Source organism: Anser anser (assembly GCF_964211835.1).
Source record: "Anser anser genome assembly, chromosome: 3".
Lineage (NCBI taxonomy): Eukaryota > Metazoa > Chordata > Aves > Anseriformes > Anatidae > Anser > Anser anser.
This window is the reverse complement of record NC_139722.1, coordinates 33,130,594-33,154,937: the sequence shown is the minus strand read 5'-3', so window position 1 is coordinate 33,154,937 and position 24,344 is coordinate 33,130,594. Positions and strand designations below refer to the sequence as shown.

The following is a 24,344-nucleotide window of genomic DNA, read 5'->3' as shown; positions in this document are numbered from 1 at the left end:
TTTACAGAGCCACTAGGACAAGGGGGAATGGTTTAAAACTAAAAGAGGGGAGATGTAGATTAGAGGTTAGAAGGAAGTTTTTCACTCAGAGGGTAGTGAGGCACTAGAACAGGTTGGCCAGAGAGGCTGTGGATGCCCTATCCCTGGAGGTGTTCAAGACCAGGTTAGACGAGGCCCTGAGCAACCTGATCTAGTGGGTGGCATCTCTGCCTAAGGCAGGGGGGTTGGAACTTGATGATCCTTGAGGTCCCTTCCAACCCAGGCCATTCTATGATACTATGAGAGCCCAGTGGCAAGAAAATTCAAATTCAGCAGTTTCCAAAATTATATTTCTAATCAAACATAGATAACTTGCTTTGAAGTTTTGATTCACATTCTGGTTTTGATGCATTGATTTCTAAAGCAAAATCAATGTCTATTATAACAGTCATTTAAAGTGTCCCTTTTGCACAGCTAAAGGATTTCTTCCAATCCTACAATAAATATTTTTGTTAGGTTGGTTGTAGGTGGTGGTGTTTTTTTCTTTAATAATGGTGGTGAAGTATTTATGCCTGACAGTCTAATAAAGGAACATGTTCAGCCTTTGTCAAACAGGTGTAAGATACCATGTCTTTGGGAAAATACTCATGTCCAATTCTGTTATTACTTCAAGAAGAAGTAATTAGAAACCATAGCAAATCCAAAGGTAACTTAAATGTCCTTGTAGTTCAGAAACATTTTGACTGTTCAAAATACATTGTGATATCACATGTTAAATTTTACAAAGGTGGGCTAATTTGAACCAGTTTTATTCAATGTGCTGCTTATGTATATTTTCTAAAATAATTCTTAAGTTTTAAAATTATTTAAGCTGCACACATAAAAATTTAATAAACTGTGATCATGATGCTCTGCTTGGAGATTTTCAAAATGTGACTGGATATGGCACCCTGTTCTAGTTTAGATATAGACCTGCTATAAGCAGGTGGGACCAGATGACTTCTAGACCATCATATTTTTCTCTTTTTATTCCCTTTATCTCAAAGGAAATTCCCTTGTTGCAGTTTGTGACCACTGCTTCTTGTCTCTTCATTGCACACCTCTGTGGAGAGTCTGGCCCTGCCATCTCTCCACTTTAGGGAGTACAGGATTTCAGATCCATTAGTCTTCTCTCCTATGGGCTAAACCATGTTTTCAAGCCCCTGACCACCATCTAGGCATCCTTCTGTGTTTGCTTCAGATTCCCAGGAACTCTCTTGTACATGGAGAACCACTATGGCTGTCGTTTTCAAGCTTGTAAATCTCTTAAACATTTTTTCTGCCCTTCAAGATTCTTTTGGCCTATGATATTTCACACCACATTTCCATCACTTAAAGAATGCTGGGGAAGAAAAAAAATCCTTTAAAACTTTGAAAAAAGCATAGATATGCTTTTATTTCCAAAGGTCAAATTTTAATGAGGTTAGTTAAAAAGTATAATTCACAAATTAACCTGTCAGTATACAAAAATGTCTCCACAGCTGTTACAGTTTGCTTTGATATATCCAATGTTAATAATGAACTTGATGAAATACTAAGAAAAACAGCACACATAGTCCATATAGTTATTTTTAGAGACCCAAAGAATTTATTACAGACCACAGAGGGGCTTTTTAAAGAAATGTGAAAATAGCAGAAGTCAAGAGAATTGAAATGCTCCCACCTTGCAGTGAAAGCAAAAGGTTAAAATTTCACCCAAATGTGAATTTCCCATGGTCTGCCACAGTTAAGATAATATTTCTGTGATGTCTCTTCTTGCCACTGTTTTTCCTCTAAAAAACAACCATTTGTAATAACAAAAGGGCCAGGAACTCATCAGTGTGTCCAGGGTCAAGATGAATCTGATTTCAACAGAACTAAGACAAAAAATCTAAGCCAGCTGGAAAAGCAAGTTAAGAAAATATTTTAATGGCAATATGAGACAATTTAATTATTCCATTGTTGTACCATGGACTTATTGGACCTGTTTGTAGCCATGCATTCTCTTAGAGAATGTCTCTAACATGTTGATTGGAGAGAGAGGGGCATTCCACATCATCTGTTTACTTTCAGTGATTAACAAAAAGAATAATCATCCTGTACCAAAATTACCATGAGGCCATAGTAAATAAATGCTGTGAGGACACACACAGGTGTTTGTTAAAAGTCAATCTTTTTTTTTTCATTTGTTTGTTTTGTTTTGATTTTTGTTCTTTTTTCCAGATGTTTTGGTGGATGAAAATTTTGCAGTAAGTTTACCGTATAGGAAACAGCCCTTGATAATGACTAAAAGAGTACATCTTTGGGGATTACAGCTTTTAACTTCATCTTGGAAAGGCTGCCAGGAGTTCCAAAAGAGGAAAGAAAGTCCCATAGCAAGATTATTTCAGAGATGTCTAAATCAAATTATTTTTGATTTTCTTCACATCATTTTCCTATACAGGCATTCACAATGATAAAAAGAGAGAGTCCAGCTTATATCTTTATATACAGCTTTAATATTAGCCCAGGAAAACCTTCTAATGAAAGTTAAAATGCAGGGGATTTATGTATATCCACCAATGCATACATCAGGAACTCTTCATCTATTAGCCAGTGTTTTAATATCTGCATAGAATGAGTCTTAGTAAATCAGATATAAATTTTACTATAAGGTATATAATGTATATTAGACTGCAAATCTTTTGCTGTGACAAAGAATATTTGTATGATTATGAAACTTCTTTTCCATTAAATCCATCTACATCAAGGCCCAGTCAATGTCTTTGATGTATTTCAGAACTGAGTCCAGATGGAAGTTGAAACACTTGCTCTTCCTGTTCAGGAAATACCACAAAGGAATTAACTTAATACATGAAGGATGAAAGCTTCATTCCATTCAATCATTCAATGATAAGTTTTGAAACACTTTACATAATAGTTTTCATTCTTCACAGAATAAAAGAAAACAAAATAAATTATTTCTCCATGCTAACATGCATGTCTAGACTTGAGTCTTCCATACACAAAGTCTGCACTTTATCATTAACCCTCTGGAAGCTTTATGAGTTGGAAAAAATTAGTTATTCTGCTATTTCAATCAGCCTACTGTTTTGGTCACTTCCTTACTAGTGATATCTTTACCTCAACACAGTTTTCTGCCAGCACGCTCAAAAGGAAGAATATTTTGTCTTCACGACAAAGCATCATTCTCTGCTTTATGTACTGTATTCAGTCATTCTGTAAGACTTCTACTGGCATTTGTGCCAATACTGGTAACCTAGCTTAATATTTCTGTAGGACAAGTTATGCATCAATAAGTTTGTCTCTTTAAGCTTTCAGGAAAAGTTTTTCCAAAATAATGTTCATATAGTATTTTTCTATGTCTAGTACCAGAACTGCAGATGATGTCCTTTGCTGGGCCTTGCACTTCAGTATCTGTTCAGGATGATACAAACAGCTGCTCTCTCAATCATAGTCACCTCTGGTAGACAAGTACTAGCTGTAGGGGAAGAAAGGAGATCATTTTACCCAACTCTTCAAGTTTTCAGTTTATACTGAATCAATTGAAGCAGTATGAGATACAGATACATGTCTGCACAACAGAAACAAGGTTTAAACTACCAGTAGATGTCACATAGGTAACCAGTTGATAAGCAAATAGAAATATACTGACAACCTATAAGGAAGAAAAGAACAAATTTCTGACAGGTGACTCCCAAAACAGCCTAATCTCTCCTGATCTGCCTTGTTGAGACATCTATGGATAATTCATAGTATATGTATTGTTGCTTTTTTTTTTTGACATATAAAAAAGGTAACATTACAGACATCAGTACCAGTGAGCACATAGGTCTATTTCTCTATATCAAAAAGAAGCACATAAAGAAAAAGCAGAAAATCAACAGGAGAATACCAACACAGCAGCATTATTTCATCTGCTTCTGGGCACCATCAAATATTCTGCATCAGGTTTCCTTTAAAATACGAAGAAACAGCTAATTAAATTCTCCAGTATCCAGGATACTTGCAAACCTCCATATGTATTCTACCACAGAAGACAGAAAAAAAAAAAAAGAAAAAAAAAAGAAAAAAAAAAAGAATGCAACGCATGCAACCTTAACAACTCCCAAAATTCAAAAATCATCAGTTAGTCCTTTAAAGTCTTGGAACTGGCTCCAAAGCCTTGTTTTTTACCTCTGCTAGAGATTGTCACTTCCCCCAAAATTATAAAATACTTTTTCTTTCCAGGGTGTTGGGGGAGTTTTACCATACAGTGATGTCAATGGTAAAACAGTCAGAAAATTCTAGTCTCAAAAAGCTTCCTTATGAGTAGGTGGAGGCATCTCCTGAATAGTTGTTAAGATTTTAATGACGGCAAACTCTGTGCAGACAAAGTTCTGACTTCCTCTTACTCAAGTGGGGTATCTAAGTTAGGGAAATTACCACTTTTGTCTCTATGATGGATGTTCCTCCTGGAATCATCTGCCTCATTCTCCCCACAGAAACCCAAGATATTACAGATCCCTCCAGAGTACCTGATTCCAGCTAAGTGTTCCTGAAGTCTACTTTTCTTACCAATTCCAAAGTTATAAACACAACCTGGCAGGAGATTCAGCCCTCAGGGTGGGATCCATCCTACTAAATGTACACCTCTACCTGTAAGATGGTTTCTGAACCCCTTATGGTTTAATAGAAAAATATATATATATTATTCTTATTCTGAGACAGTGGTACTTCAGAGGAGTTAGGCATTCAAAGACCCTTTTTCTATTCTCTGAGTACACAGGACATCTGATGCTAGACTATTAATTCTACTGTTCAGAGTCTTTATTTGGACTACATGGAAAGAAAGACATGCGTATATTTCTGCCAAAACTGCAACACATAGCAGCTCAAACACCTGCCATCTGAAATCCAAAATCCATATGCTGTGAACTCACTCATTTGTGAGCACTGACCATTACCTTACATCTTCTTAGTGTCTGCAGCTTTCTATCATTCATTTGTTAATAGTTTTCTAACTGATGATACTTTATTACATTATCAGGTTGCCTTTAATTTATTCTTGCTCCTGCAGCTAAATACAAGCAGTTTTTACAGAAGTGGGTTAATTTGTTTAGAGTTCTGCTAATGACAGATATTCCAGAGAGTGAGGCCACATTCACCCCTTTTTTTTCACTAAATAGTCAAAACAATTAAAACCACAACTTTCCTGTCTTTCAAGGTTGCTGGGGTTTTCATGTACGTAGAGCTAATATATTGATGTGTGAGCCTTTTCTTGTTTACTGAATATTTTAATTACTCTGGAAATATTTCTTCTGTTTTTTACTGACTATAGAAAGACTCTAGAGTAAATGTATTTCCAACTTTGGTACCAGACATACGTAGGAATCCAGCCGTATCTACTACTTTTATTTCAACTGTCTCTTAATTTCTACCATCTGCTCCCTCCATCATCTATCCCTGCTGTGACAGTTTCCTTTTACAGAAAACAGTATACTCTTTATTTTTATTTATTTATTATCTACTATTTTTTAACATTGTTAACGGGGGGGGGGGGGGTGAGATGAGATAACAGCATGCAATAAGATGCAATTTAACAAATCCAATAAAAATGGTAAGATGTTATTTCCATAGTTACTCTACAGCAACAAAATCTTGAACTCTCTGGGTTTGTAATTCTGTCTCTTCTTCCTTAGTTCTTTCCCTGTTTCTTATCTATTTCTTCTCCAGGTGCAGGGTATGTTCACTCTGCTTAACAAAATCAGAAAAACAAACAAGCAAACCTTCTTAACATATCTCGGCTAAAACAGCAGCTAAGTCAACATTACGGGGTTTTACAAGTGAAGTTAGCAAGCTGAGTTCAGTTCCTACATGCCTGAACTCTTATTGCTAATATAACTTAAAAGCTGGGTTAGCTTTCTCAGCTGTTATTTCAAACCCAGCTAGCCATATTACACTCTGCTAGGATACAAATGTTATCAAAAAAAAATAATTAAAAGTTTCAAAAAAGGTTGTTGCATTATACATGCTTTGAGTTATACAATCCTTCCACAACACCAGTAGCAATATTGCAGTCGTATGGGTGGAGAACACTTCATATTCTTCTGAGATATGGGTACTTCCAACTAATCTCTTTTGTTACGGAATTTATAGAAAAAGTAATAGTGTGATGTGCAAGACCCATATTCAGAAACCCTATTATCAGATCCTGTCTTAGTTATTGCCACTGTTATTGTGCCTGAGTTCAAAGAACAGGCAAATAACCTGGTATCCATCCAGAGCTTGGCTTCCTGCACACACAGGGAAAAGAAATAAATTATAACTCCTTGATCTTAAACACTACCAGAGATGTGACATCTATGAGTGCACCTTCAGGTTGCCCACAGTCTTTTGAAAACAGATAGGTATCCACTCAAGGCCCATATATTTTAATTTTAAAACTTTCCACCTGCATATAAAACACCCTGAGCACCCTGAGTACCCTGTCCTCAACATGCTTAAACCAGAAGTCTGGATGACCACGAACAACTAAATTTCAGGATGTGATGAACAAACATCTCAAGAACTGAAAATGCAACTATATTCTGGCAAACGGCTCTATGCCAAGGTCCTTAGTGTGTGCTAGAAAGTTTGGGAAGGGTGGGGAGGTGGGGAACAACTGTACTTAGAAAGAAATACAGGGCTAAGTGAGCCAACTCAGCCATACATAAGGAAATGAAAGAAACAGTGCACAGGAATGCAGAGGATCTTTGCAGTTCAATAAAGTGTAGCAAAGAAGCTGTGAACTGGGAGTTACTGGAATGGTAAGATATCAGATGCAGTTCAGAAAAGAGTGCAAATTGCTAAAATGATTTAAAATTATTAGTTTACAATGATCATATGAGTCTGAATGTTTTCCATGTGTAATCAGGGTTATTTGTTTGGTCTATTCTTGTTCTTGGAACAAATACCTTAATTAAAATTTTCTGTTCAGGTTTAGGGGAGTGTTGTTTTTCCCCTTTTTTAAAACCAGCTATTGCATTTTTCTCCCATGATTTTCTTATTATTTACAATTAGTGTCATCCATGAAGCTATGCTTCCAAGAAAAAAGTCACAGCAGCTTAAGACAAATCATAGGAAGACTAGATGGCAGTTTGAGTTATGACAGACCATGTCATGTTTAAATAGAACATTAATGTGAAAAAGGATTATTTTAAGGGGGGGTGAGAGGGGGTGGGGTGGAGAATACAAGTCTTTAAGTGGTTTTAAATAATTTCTTCCAAAAATTTTGGCAACAGAAAAAGAAGGAGCATATGTGAGGAAATGCTGTTCTGAATCGTTTGCATGAAGTCATAGACATGAACATTATAGGAAGTGCACCTCTCACAATTCAGTTTTCCACTGCTACTTTTTAACCAGTTTATTTTTCTGGTGACTTATTTTTAACATAGTTTCTTCTGGATTTCACCTAAGAATTGGTTTTGCCTACTATTGGGTTTAATACAATACATCTGAAATACATACTGGTGGGCCAAGATGCTGCTCTCAATTTACACTTATGTTGATGTTAAGTCACACGTAAAGATTACAAAGTCCTTAGCAAGTTCATGGAATTAAAAAACTACCGTATCGGAATGCATGGCTAACTGACAAGGCTACAAATACATACCAGCACCAGGGCTATAAATCACAAGAGACAAAAACAATGCAAGAACATTCAATGCTACAATTTCAAAATGTGTTTTACATTTAACACACATACACCCATCTACATTTTTAGAAACTGAAAATCTTACTACATTTACTAAGTAGTTCGAACAATAGTGTTATTTTTACACATGTTTATTTGGCAAAATAAGAGTAACATTTTGGAAAAAGCTTGTCAGTCATAAAGTTCATCCCCAGTTTACCAACTCTAAGGATGATTAGCATTTGGTTGGCCTTTATTTACATGCAAATGACAATGTGAGCTTAAATTAATAACCAAAACCATAGATAAAACCAACATTTTTGCTGGGGATGTATTACGTTTAGTAGTTTATTGAGTCATCAAAGGGTGGGAATATGTATGTGTGTGCACCTGCTTTGCAAGAAGCTATAGTTTTTTGGAAAAAAATTATCAAATATTCATAAAAAGTAATGCCTCCCTGTATCTTCTAATGTGATCTATTCTGCTAGTTTGACATATGTATTTATGAGATGTCCGCCACTGCTACACCTAAGCAGAAAACTTTAAAACATTTATGGTATTACCTTTTACAAAAGGTGACATCCCACTTTGAAAATATAATCAAGAAAGGTGTGTAACTCTACTGAGTGCCACTTACATATTCAAGTTCCTGCTCATTTCCTAATCAGACCAAAGGCACTCAATTCTCATGGCATCCCAGCAGCAAACTGCAGCTGGTTAAAGATACTCCCCTAGTCACAATTTATACATTCAAGGATTTGACGGTAGAGTACAAAAAAATTGAAAGTGCACTGTTTGACAGGGCATATTGACTTATATACTTCAAGTATACTTTTCATGACAGATTTTGGAGAAACTGTGTTTTTTATGATCCCACTCCTCTAGGGTTTATTGCTTAATTGATGAATAAGATGGCTATAAAATTACACAAGATAGGCCTGTGAAGTCTCTAGTTTTCAGACCACTAAAAAAAAATAAATAAAAAAAAAGACTGCAACTTTGTTTTCATTGTTAATGGACAGGGGTTAGTAGAAATTTAGAAAGTCTGAAATTAGATTAGAAAGTTTGGAGTGATGTCTTTTCAGAAGAATGGAAAATGATCACCAAGGATTTAGGACAAAACAACATGCAAAAAGACCCACAGAGGCACACATACACATCATTTATGAACTCTTTTGGCACTTTAGGAATCATCTCATGATTACCTACTGCCTCAAGGGAAAAGCAAAGCAAATAGTTTCATTTTCTTTTCTTTTTGCTTTTCTGATTTTTCCCTTAATCTCTGCACTTTCATCATCTGTGCATACAGATATTTCACAGCCAATGGTCGCTAGAGGTATACTAGACCACTGAGATACAGTTCAGTACCACAAAATAAATATTGACTAAATAAAGACATAAAACTGTAAAATCTTACTGCTTTCATTTATTTTCACGTTCATTCCTGATGAGCAACATATTTTCAATGAATTGATATTTCTTGACCAAAAAAAAAATCATTTTTAATTCTTCTGTGTTGCTGTAATAGAGAAACTTGTTACTTCAAGCAATGCAGATGCATATCAACAAAGGATTTATGACAGAAGAGATCTTCTGAACATAGGTTTCAGGCAAAATCGAGTATTAACCATGGGAATGATAGAATTGTTTGTTATTCTACTAATTGAATTGGGGGGGGGGGGGCAGTAGGGAAATCTGAGACTTTGTTCATGTGAAAAGCTGCTTCAGATCAAACTTCAAAGAAAGTTTTGGAAATAATAGTGAAAGATTAAGCTGAGGTGTTTTTTAGCTGGCAGAGTAGACAGCCTAACTTCTTTCATGTGTGTGCTAGGTACTCATTGGTAAGAGATGTTGTTTTATCACTGTAATCTTATTTTCTTTAGTATTAATTATAACAACATCCTGGCATGAATTAGGCCTGAGTCATGAATTAAAGTGTATTTACTGAAAGACATTCATCCCACTTTTATTTTTCACTATGTTTCTCAGATGTGTGATAGCATTATTGCTTGTATTCATCCTTATAAGCAAATAAATCCCACACTTATGAATATAAAAGTGATGAGGTAATTTAATAGCATAATCTGGTTGTAATTAAGGAAACACGTAATACCTAAGTCACTGACTTTTTCATGATTTGAAAGATAAAATTATTATTATTCCAATCTTTCTTCAAGCTCCTGTCTATAAAGATAAGGGAGTTAGGATTTTTGCATTTGCATGAGTAGAAGAACTTAAAAATATGCAATTAATTTTATTAACTACAAAAGTAAATTATTATATAGAATGAATGCTGCTATAATCTACCCTAGGTGTATCTTTTGTGCCAGGATACGTGCAATAAAAAAGATTTGTCATATCCTGTTGTCTACCCTGCAAAGTAAAGTCATGCAAACTATCTGCTTTTATTTGTTTGTTACTGGATCTGGATCTGGTGTTCAGGGTTTCTCTAATGTCCAAGCAGTGAAGCCTTCCTTGGAATCAGCCTGTCATATCCCGTGGTGCAGTGTAACCTTTTGTATGATCTCATAAATTTCGAATGAATTTACAGCACCCTACTGCTGCATTGGTCTTTGGTCATGTCCCGTTATATGCTTGGGCTCACATTGTGAGGTGGTATGGTAGTATCAGGGCAAAAGCTGGATTCCTTTTAGATTAAACTAAAACTAAAATGAGAAGGGAAAAAAAAAAAAAAAACCTCCTAATATGTTCCAATCTCTATGGTCCATCAGTCCAAAACCACAGACTAAAATTACAAAGTAAAATCCCTATGAAATGCACATAGTATAGACATCAGGACCTCATCGCCCGTGTTTTCACATTGCAAATCCACTCCTACTCACTGTTAAGGTAGTGTGGTTTGTTACATACAAAGGGGCTAAACCCTTGCTCTCCAGGACCCAGTGAAGCACAGGCACATGTTCATAAATACCAGAGTGGAACAGCAGGTGAGATGTATATTCATGCCAAATATAGCTGTTCATTGGCAGATTATGCAGTGCTTTATTGCATGTTGTCCAGGATACTTAAAGTCCTCAGAGCTGTTCCGTTATTATTTATGCCCTAGGATCATTACATGTCTATCATGCACAATCAGTACTTTTTTGCTAGATTTATTGGTTGAGGTAGATAGAATATTATTTTTTTCTACAGCAATTAGTATTGATTTAAGTAGAACTTTCCAACCTAGTGTTAGAAATGCTATTTCAGCATTCTTCCAAGTTTATTAATATACTGTTGTGTTTTTGTAATACCATCTTGTTGGTTGCAGCTTCCTTTATAACTTCCTGTACAAATGAATGGGAAACAAACACTGAAAACGTCATACTCACAAAGCTCAGATCTACTAAGTGAAAGCTTAGCAAGAGCAGAAAAGTAGAATGGAAATGAAAGTGTACTTCTGCTAATTCTTAAAAAATTAAAAGAAATCAGGCAGAAAAAAAATGAGACATCGTTTTTATATATATTTTTTTTTCTTTTTCCTTGCTTCTGTTTTTCCCTGTAGCACAAGGCTGCTGTTGCCCAAACTGTTCAAGTCACAGAGGGCAGGTGTCAGCACATTTTCCTATTCTGGTATCTCTGCAGTAGAAATGCAGAGGGAAATTGAGGGCCTAGGTCTTGCTAAATCACTGGAGATACCTCTTTGTGGAAATACATGCTATCCTGCAGTCACTTCCTAATAGTATCCTCTCTCCCTACGTTCTCACAGAATCACAGAATGGTTGATGTTGGAACGGCCTTCTGGAAGTCATCTTGTCCAACCCCTCCTCAAGCAAGGCCATTTAGAGCTACTTGCCCAGGATCTTGTCCAGGTGGCTTTTGAACATTTCCAAGGAGGGAGACCACAACCTCTCTGGGAAACCTGTGCCAGTGCTCCATCACCCACACAGTGCTTCCTTATGTTTAGATGGAAACGTTTTATTTTTTTTTTACTTCTTTTGCTGTTTCTATTGAGAAAATTATTTGAGAGAGTCAGTAACCTTAGGATTTGGGCCTCAGGCAAGGTGCCTGAGGCAGTTTTGCAGAGAAAAGGACCAGGGTTGGAGCATTACCTTTTTTTCTGATTTGCTTTCATAGAAGCACTTTAATTTGTTTGATAGATAGGCAAGGGGTATTGTTAACCAGTCTGGCAAATGACTAGCTGAGCAACCTCTTCAAAACTCGTATGTATTTAAGGATATTCCATTATTTCAGCTGAAATCAGGCAGCGTGCTATACTTCATTCCAAATATTGACCAGGTTCTGACTGTACTCCAGCCAGCTGGCTGCAAAATGGATCACGTGGTCAGACTGGCAGTTTGGAGAAATCCATGAGGAAAATGTGGGGAGCTAAATGCTGGATAGGAAATTAAGCAGCACAGCCATGATCTGGCCTGTACCTTGAAGCAGCTTGGCTTTAGCTGCTCACACAGTGGAGACAGTGTGTGAGAGGAATCTGATACCACCAGCAGTCACAGATATGGAATGATTTCAACTGGTCGTGCATTTTCCTCAAACCCAGATGAGCATCAGCACACTACGTGTTGTCTTTCAGGCCACACTTGTCCCAGACAAGATCTGTTTACCAAGAATGAAGCAAAAAGTTGACACAGCAGGAGAGCATGCACATGAACTCCTCAGGGTATGTAGCATCATTAGCAGTCTCCTCACGGAAAATCTGGCTATGAGCTGTTATGAAAACAAAACAAATATTAGCAGTAATTAGGAGACTTAGAGAGAGAATTATTCACACCAGCAAGGCTGTCTCTCAGGGCTCGTATAAGACAGTCATAAACCCTGTCGATTGCAGCCAAATAACAGAATGGCAACTGAAACAGGGAGCACAACAGGCAAGAGATCAAGCTGGAAAAACCAGGCACAGCAGGAGGCAGAGTTGCAGAACACAGACCAGAAGGTCCCAGGCTGCACCATAGGCAGCAATTGAGTCTTGAACACTTATCTTTGACATTCCAGACTGAGTCTCATGCCCTGTAAGCAGCTACCTTTGCAAGACCTCCTGCATCTGCCTGGAAGTTATGGGAGAAAGTTCACCTTCTCCTTGGTGAGGAAGAGGTTGTAGCTCACAACACCACACCATTTACCATGGTAAATCTTGGGTAATGTGTTAAGTAGCTTTGCTTTCTGGTTACAATTGCTTGTCATGAGTGGGTACAGTAACAGCAAAATCAGTGGGGCAATAAGAAAGCTTGAAAGGGAAGAATATGTGAGCTACAGAAAAAAAATAAAGATGATGATTGTGGTGTTTTTACTCTGGTGGGCACATGAGCTCCACCACAACCACTCTCTCACTCCCCCTTCTCAAATGGAAAGGGGGGGAAAATATGATGAAAAGGACTCAAGGGTTGAGATGAGGACAGGGAGATCACTCAACAATTATTGTCATGGGTTAAACAGACTCAGAATAGCAAGAGTAATATAATTTATTACCTATTACTAACAAGCTTGAGAAGTAAGAAAAAAAGAAAACAAACAAAAACCACCTTCCTCCCATCCACCCTCTTCCACCTCCTCCCCCAAGCAGCACAGGGGAACCGGGAATGGGGGCTGCGGTCAGTCCCTAACGCTTTGTCTCCGCCGCTCCTTCATGGTCACTCTCTGCCCCTGCTCCACGTGGGGTCCCTCCCACAGGATGCCATCCTTCCCAAACTGATCCTGTGTGGGCTTCTCACTGGCAGCAGCTCTTCAAGAACTGCTCCCACACGGCTCCGTACCACGGGGTCCATCCATCCCCCAGGAGCAAACTGCTCCAGCACGGGTCCCCCACGGGCGGCAGCTCCCCCCAGACCCCCTGCTCCTGCGTGGGCTCCTCTCCATGGGCTGCAGCTCCGGCCCGGGCCCTGCTCCTGCGGGGGCTCTCCATGGGCCGCAGCCTCCTCCAGGCCACATCCACCTGCTCCACCGGGGGCTCCTCCACGGGCTGCAGCGTGGAGATCTGCTCCGTGTGGGACCCATGGGCTGCAGGGGGACAGCCTGCTCCACCAGGGGCCTCTCCGCAGGCCGCAGGAGAACTTCTGCTCCATGCCTGGAGCACCTCCTGCCCTCCTCCTGCACTGGCCTTGGGGTCTGCAGGGCTGGTTCTCACTCCTCACTCTCCCAGCTGCTGTTACACAGCAGTTTTTTTTTCCCCTTTCTTCAACCTGCTCTCACAGAGGTGCAAACAACATCTCTTATTGGCTTGGCTCTGGCCAGTGGCAGGTCCCTTTTTGAGCTGGATGAAACTGGCCCTTATCTAACATGGGGCAGCTTCTGGATTCTTCTCACAGAGGCCGACCCTGCAGCCCCCTGCTACCAAAAACTTTCTATGTAAACCCACTACAATGATTAAAGTTATACTATCTTTATTGGTCTAAATTTTATAATAGTTTTTATATATGGCTATATTCAAATAAAACTGCAAAACTGTTATGATTTTTGTGTACTCATCTGAAAATCTTCAAGAATAAGCTAGATGTCAGAAAACTGTTCAGACCACCAGTGCTTAAGGGGCTTCCCAAATTAATTTAGAAATGTAGGTAAAGACTGGAAGTTGTAACATAGTTTAGTTTTGTTGCATTGTATTGAGAGCTGGTGAAATTTGCCTACTAGTTCTAATAAAAGCCATTGAGAAATGTTTGTTTAGTTGTATAAGGAACAGGTGGAAAGATTTTCCCTTTCACTCTGCTAACTGCAGAAAGTTTGGAAACTTAGAATATACTGCACATATGATCTGCAAATACGCCATTCTGGATCAAACTCAGCACTTGTTATTTTAGGATTGATGGCAGCCATTCCCAAAGGCTCCCTCCAGGGTTGCATCTTGTACAAACTTGGGAAGGAGACAGCTCCTGCTGTGAAGGACTTACCAAGTAAAAACACAAATAAATTAGGGTGGAGAGGTTAAAAGTCCAACTAGCCTTCGTAGTTACATGCATTACAAAGTTTGTTTCTCATCTTTGTTTTGTCATGACTGTTTGGGAGATAGAAGAGAGGAAGAGAGAGATGAAATAATGGCCTACAAATGGACCAGTAAAGACGAGAAGAAAGAAGAAAAGCCTCCTACTAGCCTGGTCATGACTGTCAGCCTAGGCTTTGCTGATGTAATGGCAGAACTGAGCCTGAAAGACTTATTTGAAAGAGGACAAAGATTTGGTCACACTGCTTTTTCCACAATCCCAGGACATTCAAAGGATCACATGACAACCCAGGGATTTCAAAACCCTGACTGAAGTCAGCTGTGCAGTCTAAAAAGATAACAAGTTTGGATTTTCACATTAATAATGTTTTTCAGCAGTAAGATATTAAAAGCACTTTTGTTGTGTGTTTGAGATGCCACAAACACTGTACAGAAACTGTATGTCAGAACTGACATAACCTTATCTATAGCAATAGATCCACACCTGAAGGTTTATTAATTGACAGACTATCTGCATAATCCTGTAGATTCTGTTTTTATTGTCTGTCTCCCTAGACAATTAAAAATGCTTGGGAAATCAACAGCAAAATTAATTAAGTATACCTAATTACTTGCTCTTTGCAGTCTTTTTAATGTTGCTGCTTTTTCATTACTGATTTTCCAAAATGCTTTATACGAAGATTGTTATAAATCTTTTAAAATTAAAAGTAGCTAGCAAGACAGTCTTCTAAGGAAGCAAGTTTGACATGTCTAAACTCAGTCTTCTCTTCTTGGATGTCATTTTCTACACAAAAGGATTTGGTATGATTTGTGTTTTTCTCCTTAATATTAGCTTGCCAATAGTATTTTGTACCTGTGGAACCTCTGAAAAGGAAAGAAGGTATTTATCCTATCCTTACTGTATCCCATTTTATTCTTTCAGAATATGGAGTAAAAGCTGCTATTCTAGTTTCACGTGAACTCTGTCTGGCTAATGGTACTGAAGAATTTAACTGAAGAAGAATTTTGGAGGAGGACCAGTAGTTCTTATATGTTAAGAAGCAGCACTTTAAGTGCAAATAGAATATATGCTCTTTTTTTCCTAATGTTTTCCTCTCTCAAACTGATGAATGATCAGTTAACAATCATGACGACTTTTACTGGTGATCATATTCTGATTCCATTAGATCTTAATTGAATATTGGCATACTGCAACTTGTATTGCAAGCAGCACTACTAATTACCCCACTAACTACTATCCCATGCATTTTCCATGTTTATTATCTACACCAATAGAAAAGCATTGACTAAACATATCCAATAAGCAAGAAAACAGTAGAATTACTTGAGCTATAGTCTGAACACAAGGAACAATATTTCGTTTTGAAGGTTACCAAGGAAAAATGAATTACAGTTTTCCCTTGTAGACCTAAGATTCTCTTACTACTAGATTATCTCAGATTTCTTAGCGTGCAGCCATATAGTTGTCAATCAGTACAGCAGTGATAAAATCATGTCTTTACCAAAAGCACATGATCAATAAATCCTTCAATCTTGTTATTACAGAAGAGTAAAGGAAGTTTGATAAGAGCCTTCTCAAACCTTAGCAACATTTTTGCTCTACCACTAGTACAAAATAGTGATCACTGGCAAAAATTCTGAATATACTCCCCCAGAAATGCTAAGAACATAAAAACAAAGTAGTAATGTCTGGGCAATGTTTGGATTTACTCTGTGGATCTTTTCCAGCTATGAACAGAGCAAATGAAGAACAAAGAAATCAGACAGGTATGTTGACCTCATTTGTGTTTATGGTTTCACCCATGTCACACTTAGATCATGCAGGAAGTCGTATGTATTGTAATGTAACTGCGCTTTGCTGGTGGCTCTGTAGGCATTAAGTCTGTCCAACAACTACACGTGGGAAAGCCACCGCAAGTATAAACACAATCCAGAATAGTAATGGACTTTCATGTAAATAACTTTCAAGAAATATCATATAAAACAGATGTGCCATCTGTGTGACTGAACATACTCTTCGTTAGAAAGTAGACTTCATTAAATATACCATCTCTAATGACATCAGTAAAAGCCCTGTTCATTCTGCCCAATGAGTAGTACTGAGAAACTTCTACATTATCCTGACATGGTTCTCTGCCTCAAAAGAAGCCCATGTTAGCGAAGTCAGCCTCTTTCTTTTGGGTTAACCTAATTTCTTGTGCATCCGGAGAACAATGGAAAATGAAGGATGAAAGAAACACCAAACAAAAAATTTTTGATCTATTTTTTGTTTCAGAGTAAACTAGGTTAGAATGTATCTGTAGGCACTACCTACTTATTTTAACTTCATAAGTGGTTTCATGAATTCCATAAAGCTATTCATGTCCATGCACTATTATGCAAACACTAAGTGCTTTAATGGATCTGAACACAATTACTTGGTTTCAACTGTTAAGCATTCAGAATGGGAGAAAAGCCAGAGATGCTTTGTGTTTCACGAACATCCATCACCAAAATTGTTTGGGTTTCCTCATATCAACTCTTTAAACTTTAAAGAACATCACCTCATAGCATTTAAGGGATTGTGTGATTAAGATATTAAGACATTTTAAGTACACTGGCAGCAGTTTCCAGCTAAGGATAGGGATTATCAAAGTGAATAAAGAGTAAAATATGCTCTTTGCAAAAATATGCCCTTTCATTGATTCTTTTCTGTCTCTAGAAAAATAAAAATAAAAATAAAAGCATATAAACATGCTTCCCCAATCAAAGTCAGAGGCAAAAGCACAGCATGGCCCTAAATCATGCTCTATTTCATCTGTGACTCTAGTCTTTTTTTTTTTTTTTTTTAGCTTGGAGATTTGGGGTTTTTTGTTTTTTCCAACTCTCATGATGGGACTTCCAATGCAGCCTGAGGCAATTGGGCACTCAAGTGACAATGAATGTCCATGGGATTGAAAACTCCTTTGAACATTCTACTGCAACTTTCTTTTCCATCTTCCCATTTGTTTTTAATACTCTGTGGCTTTCATGTAAATTAGCCAGGTCACAGAGGGATCCACTCCCTCCCAGTGATTACCAAACAATAGGAAAAGCAATACAAATCTAGTGGCTTTGATGCCTGTTAGAAACTTCCCATCTGTGTATCACTTTAAAGCACAGTATCTGTAGATGTATCATGCCAAGAAGGGTGGCCAAGGAAGTCTTTACCCTATAACAAGTAAATAGTATGAAAGTCATAGCAGGATGTAGATTATCTGGGGGGGGAAAAAAAAAAAAAAAAACTTTGAAGGCTAGAACTGATTCTAGCTTTATGACTGTAAGATTTCCAATGCATATTAAAAGAGAAGACCTTGTCAAAACAGCACAGGAGGATTATGCAGCTTTATGTGTTTGCAATGTTTTCATCTCAAACTAGCTACTTGCAATAAAACAAGTTTGGGCTAGAAAGAAAAATGCTGCAGTCCAAAAGCTGATGGTGTCAGTATCTGTAACAATCTACCTAATAGCCAACATCTCTGGAAAGGAATTACAACAAAGCATATTCACACTTCTTCAGTTCCTCCAACTACACATTTACTTTTTCTGATTAATTGCCATCTAAACTACTTTTTTATGTTATACCCATAAACTTCAATAAAGAACAACCACAACAAGAATAAAAATAAAATAAAATAAAATAAAACAAAATAAAACAAAATAAAACAAAATAAAACAAAATAAAATAAAATAAAATAAATAAAATAAAATAAAATAAAATAAAATAAAATAAATAAAATAAAATAAAATAAAATAAAATAAAATAAAATAAAATAAAATAAAATAAAATAAAATAAAATAAATAATTTCCGACTCTTCTCTCATGAGGCAAGTGAGACCCATACAGGAAATCTACCTGAGCCAAGCAAGCATTAGATTACTACTCTGCTTATAGATTCTCCTTAGCAGGCTGCTCAAAGGTACTCTTCTGTAAGTTGGATGTTATTCCACATTCTTAAAACCTGCACCTAAAAATTAAGTGTAGAACTAGTATAAGAATACTCCTGTGATCACTTGCACATCTGTATTAGTATCTCATTTTTTAATACCACCAGAAGGATGATACAGAGCCAAGTTCTATTCTCAGTCACTGGTGTAAATCCAAAGTATCCTCATCAAAATCAGTGAACTTATTCCAGATTTACACTCTTGGGTCTAAAGTAGAGTTCAAGCTGTCTTGCTTTAATATTCTTCAGTTAAGAAGAATGTCTGGATTTCCAGAACTCAGAAACTGTGAGCCTGTGTACTGCCAGATTAACAACAAAAAAAAATCAGATTCTTTTGTTCTTTTCTTGAACAGATACAGTGAAATTGACTCCAGCCCCACACTCCTATTGCCAGAAAACAGAAATGTGTTAACAACTGTATTTCTGTCCAAATATATCCATTACTATTAGTTTATCAACTCCCCAAGCAATTCATGAAGTTCTTTTTGTGTTCTGAGGTTGACGTTGGTGAAGCTGAAGACTGGTTCTTCTAACCTTTTCTCCTCTGCTCTACCAAAATAATGAGGTCAGTATGTCGTAAATCCTGTAGCATAATGACTGTGCTTCTTGGTTCTATGTGCATCCATAGGTAGTCTCATAAGGCTGTGGCTTTAGCCAGGAGGCATTTCCTTGATCAGAATATCCAGAAAAAATGCTTAGTTTAGGAAGTAACCCTAGAAAGAACGATCATTAAGTGCTAGACAGAAGAATTTGGGAATAGAGAGAAGCTAGAGTCTCCCTCTGTGTTTTCTCTTGTACAAAAATACCTATATAGGAATGATAAGTTGGAAAAGCTTGCACAGATTTAGAAAATCATCTCAGGCATCCAGCCACAAAAATACGTGAGTGTGGGACATGACAGCCCAGGCTAGCCTAGAACAATAAAAAAAAGAGAAAAAAAATCAAAAAACTACCTCATTGTTAACACAGGTCAAAGAGTTATTGTAATACTATATTGAATAACAAACCTGTAACTTTCAGCAATACAATCAGACCAGACAGCAAAGGTGAACTGGTCTGCTGGCTGGAAAAGTCTATGGCATTAGCGTAGATGAAGCTGTGCCACAGGCTTGCATATGACCATAAGAAAAATAACAACAGTAAGTAGTAATCTATGGAAGCCAATCAAAATAAAGAGCAGAAAATCAGAGGGCACCTGTATGTCAAGAAAGAACCAGGGCTGTAGGATGAAATCTGAGTTAATTTTCAATAACATATTTTTATATTGCCTGAGCAGCTGGGAAAAATCCTCACCTCTAGAGGGGGACTGTAGAAAATGGTGCCCTGTGAAGGTCACTAAAGAATATTAATGGCAAATGGCTCACTACCACATGACTGACAACCTTGAATAAGTAACGGAGCTGGGGGTGGCAGGAGGTTGCAGCATAGGAGCACTGAACTGATCTCAGGAAGTTTAAGGCAGGAAGACAGTGTATATGTTAGAATTGGAAAATTCACCACTACCCTTTTCTAGAATGCAGTCCTTGGTTTAAGTCAAATCATTATAGCGGAGAATAAACCCAAGGGGACGGAGGCTGTTATTCCAGGCCAGGTAGCAGGAATAGTAAATGCTAATTGATTAAAAAGCACTGTGGAGCTGAAGAAGAAGAGAAGGATAGAGGGCTGGAAAGGCATGCCTTGCTGATGGTATGCACGTCATTCTCTGGAAAATTCAAATAAGGGAGCAACACAAATCCAAACAACTTACTTAGCAATAGTATCTCATATTCCAAAATAGCTCAGTAAATTAAGACAGTGATTTTTTTTTTCACTATTCTAGAAGAAGGAAAATTATATTCTCTGGGTTGGATTGTAAAGCAGGCACTACAGCCAGCCTGTGGGCCAGGTCTGGCCCACAAGACAGTTCCCACTGCCTACCAGGGATGAGGCAACATGCACCTTTTTACTATGCACTTCCCAGCTGGTGCCAGTCAGCCTATTTATGTCTCCTGACTGCTGGCTGGCCTAGTAGAAAGTTCTGCCACATACTGGTCCTGCCAGGGTACTTGTATCTCCTGGTTGGCCTCTTCCCTCTGCTTCTTCTCCCGTCTTATCCCTACTGGGCTGCACAACACATACTGTCTCATAGCCCACGCTAACCAGAGAAAGGGGATAGAGAAGACATTTGAGGGAATGAATGAATTTGGAAGGGCAACAGGAGCTGTTTGGATGAGCATTAGGAAGTAGACGTCATTAGCAGTCTCTGAGCTCATTTGAGTTGTAGCCTTCTGCAATAAAAATTCATTTAAGAGGAAAAGGTAAAAAACATTTCCCGTTCCATAAGGATTTGTTCACCTCTGTAATGTGGCCAATTTGGTCACATAACTTGTGTTACAGGGTAGTCAGTTAACACCATCCATACAAACAGGAGCTCTTCAGAAAAGCATGCAGACCGTCAGAGGTAGTGTATGATACCAAAGAACAAGGGAAAGAAGATATTTTAACTAGTTCTTTTTCAGACATGTGAAAGGCATTGCTTTTGAGCAATTCCAAAGAGAGAGGTCAAATATCTTACAGTATAAATGCTGCCTGGTTCCAGGTGAAGCAAGTGTAACTGGTAATGCAAAGAACCCAAAACATGGATCAGTATTTGGTTTTCTCCTTAGAAGAAAATGAGACTGGCATCCCCATCTCAGAGCTGAAGGGAAATTGAGCCAGTTAGCAAGCCTGTCAAATGAGTTCAAACTATACCTGGAAGCACTTACGAACTGCAAATTCATAAGGCAGATCTGGCTACCTGGTAGCACAGCACTCGGGTCTGGTTTATTTTTTTGATCGTTTTGTTTTTGTTTGGGGGGTTGGGGGTTGCTTTTTGATTTTGGGTTGTTTTTTGTTTGTTTTGTCTGTTGGTTTACAGGTGGGCTTTTGTTTCCTTGTTTTACAACACATTCTTTTATTTGTGGCATAAGCACAGAGGTGTATTTTTTCTGCAAATAAAGGTGTAACATCACAGTAGTCCTGGCTGAGCATGCAAGGCAGGTTGCCTCTAGCACAAAGATTCCCAAAAGAGATCTGCAGTCCTCATGACAGTGCCTTGGTGAGTCTCTGAGTGGTCAGAAGCTAGTGTTGAGCCACCTGGGAGACTTCAATGCCTGCTCCAGGCCCCAGCTCAGTTTACACCTCTACATTAACCCCCAAAAGCTTCAGCAAGGTCTGCACCAAGTGCATTGGCAGGCCTAGGCACTATTCCAAAATATTAACTTTAGCATTTATTTCAGCTGCTGGAAGAACAAAAGGACCAGGCATCTGCCTTCATAAACAGCCTCATGAGGTCTGGAGCAAAGGAGAGAGGGAATGGGGAAGCCTCTGGGTGTTGGACAGCAGTAAACTTTTATTACGATCTTCCCAGCTATCAAATAGCCCTCCAGAAACAAAACCTCGAGAACCCCTATTTTAATTCACTTTGCTCCTTCCAGACGAAAAAGTTCACTGATTCAGGAAGCAGCACTCATGGGGGTGTTTCCTGCCAGAGAAAAACAAAGAGGAGCCAGCAGTGGGCGAGAAGCTGCCTCTGTGCCGTTGCCTGAAATAAGTACATGTTTCCATGCTCGTGCTTACATCCCTGTGCCAGGGACTCTGCTGGCTGAGGCTAATGCACCTAGATGGAGAGGTCACATAGTACAGCCTTCCATCAGTTAGCCAAATGCATTTTACAGCATTTAGGCCCAGCTATTATTTAATATCTGCTGCCAGGAGCCACCTTGTCTGTGCTGACATCATCCAGTCAGGTTTTTTACACTTTCTTACAGAAACTATGACACACTCCAGCACGAATAGACACTTAATGCCAAGAAACAGACAGTATAACCCCCAGATGGGTTTGAATAATTTATTTCTCATTCAGCTTCATTTTTACAGCTTTTGGAAGAATGTTTTTGAGACCAAAACTTCCATATGCAGATTTCCTTTTCACAAAGCACTAAACTTTTGAGAACATATTAAATAATTTCAAGGTAAAAAATCAAATATTTCAGAATATGTTTCCACGATAGTACAATCAAAGTGTTTGATCATGATAGGCTTTCCTACAGTAAGTATCCTGTTGAAACACTATCCTGTCATATTTTTGTGACAGTTCCTTAGGTATACAGTAAGAACCACATCAAAAGCATTGTTAAGAACTGAAATCAATGCCATTCATACACTGGCAAAGAAAAAAAAATATTCCAGCAATTTGCTATGACACTGCTGGGTATTAAATCAAGGAAAACAGCTCAATAGCAGAAGCCAGTTGGGAATATAGCTTATTTTGTCAAAAGCTATATATAATTTTACCGGTAAGTCAGAGCCATCTGGAACCTGGAAAATTGCAAAACAAAATTATGGCCGAGCTGATGATCTTAATTTTCCAAACAGGACATCAAAGATCCATTGCCACTTGATACCATTCCACCTACTTCCTCAGAATAAATGCAGAGATATGCATCAATTAAACACTGCAAAATGATGGTTACATCCTACACCCAAATTTTATTGAATTCTTCCACTTAATTTAACAACAGAGGATTCATCATCATAGTACATAGACATGGGAGCTCAAGGAAACAAAACAGAAAAAAAAAAGCATATTTTCATGTTACAGCAGAAAAACAAGAAAGAAAGTTCAGAAGACTAGTCTTTTGTTTTTGTTTTTTCTGGACTACTTCTTCTGATTGTGATCTTCCAAAGCCACAGATTTCCAGGGAAAGATTCACATGGAACATGCTGGATTTTGGACCCACATTTCAGTAAGTTTACTGGGGTAGGAAGTTTCTCTGTTTTCAGTAAAAAACAAGAAACCCGCTGGGGGAGTGGCAGGTAGGGAAGAGGCAAATCCAGGAATGGATCATGGGAAATAGAGGGGAAAAAAAGCTTATGAGCAAACTTCCAGCAACCAATGGCAATATAAGAGCTAGCAGTAGCCTCTGGGTATGACAGACTACTCTGACCTGCCACAGCAGTATCAGTGGTATCTTCTCCTACCATTTGTCATGTGTCTTTTCTTAGGAACTGCTTCCCACATAATTTTCTGAGTCAGCAGCGTAACCTTTCTGCTCCATATCATCCAACAAGAATGTAAAGGAGGAAAAGTGCCAGCAGCTGTACTGCTCTCCAGCTAGAGGGTAAAGGTCCTTTGAAAATGTGAATTTGTTTACACAGCAACATACAATTGTTGCCAAAAGTCCACGCTGACTTCAGCGGAGCTGGATATGTTATTTGGTAAAGGAAGAGTATTTCTAAAGAAACTTATAGTGCATCATCTTCCTATGCTAACTCTGTAGATCTTTAATTCAAAATAATTAAATGTGCAAATGAATTAAAAAAACAACAGTAACAACAACAAACAAATAACTCTTTCTCCAAACCAGAAGACATTATTTAGTGATAATATAAATAATAATCTGAGGGAAGGGTGGACTGTTCATGCCTCTTTTGCAATTGCTAACCTCAACAAAGCTGAATTTTCTTTCTTCATGTCTGAAATTAACCCTGGATTTCTAATAATTCAAACCCAGAGAGTCTCTTTAAAATTCAGACCTCATTTTTGTTTTTAAATCATTTATTATAACAGTTTCACTCATATAGGTTCTTCTCCTATGCTGCACAAAGACTAGAAAATATTGTCAAGTGTTTTCAGTTAACTATTTTTTTATAATGAAGTCATAATTTTAATGATTTTATAAACTGGTTGCTAGTAGTATTTTTTCTCTCTTCGTATATGTTTGGATGTGTAAGTAAATAATGTTTTTTTTTCCTGTGTTGTGATTCTATTTGTCATAAATGGAAGCAGTGATTTTTCCTGCCCAGAAAAATGTCC

At 37.9% G+C, this 24,344-nt stretch overlaps 1 long non-coding RNA gene across 2 annotated transcripts in view; it reads right to left on the bottom strand.

Moving 5' to 3' along the window:
* The window catches only part of LOC310897635, a 98,565-nt gene that overhangs the window by 58,829 nt on the left and 15,392 nt on the right, over positions 1-24,344 (bottom strand). For both annotated transcript variants that reach the window (XR_014582423.1, XR_014582424.1), the window contains exon 3: positions 3,370-3,478. This is a non-coding gene — a long non-coding RNA (uncharacterized lncRNA). The remainder of the gene's footprint in view (positions 1-3,369; positions 3,479-24,344) is intronic.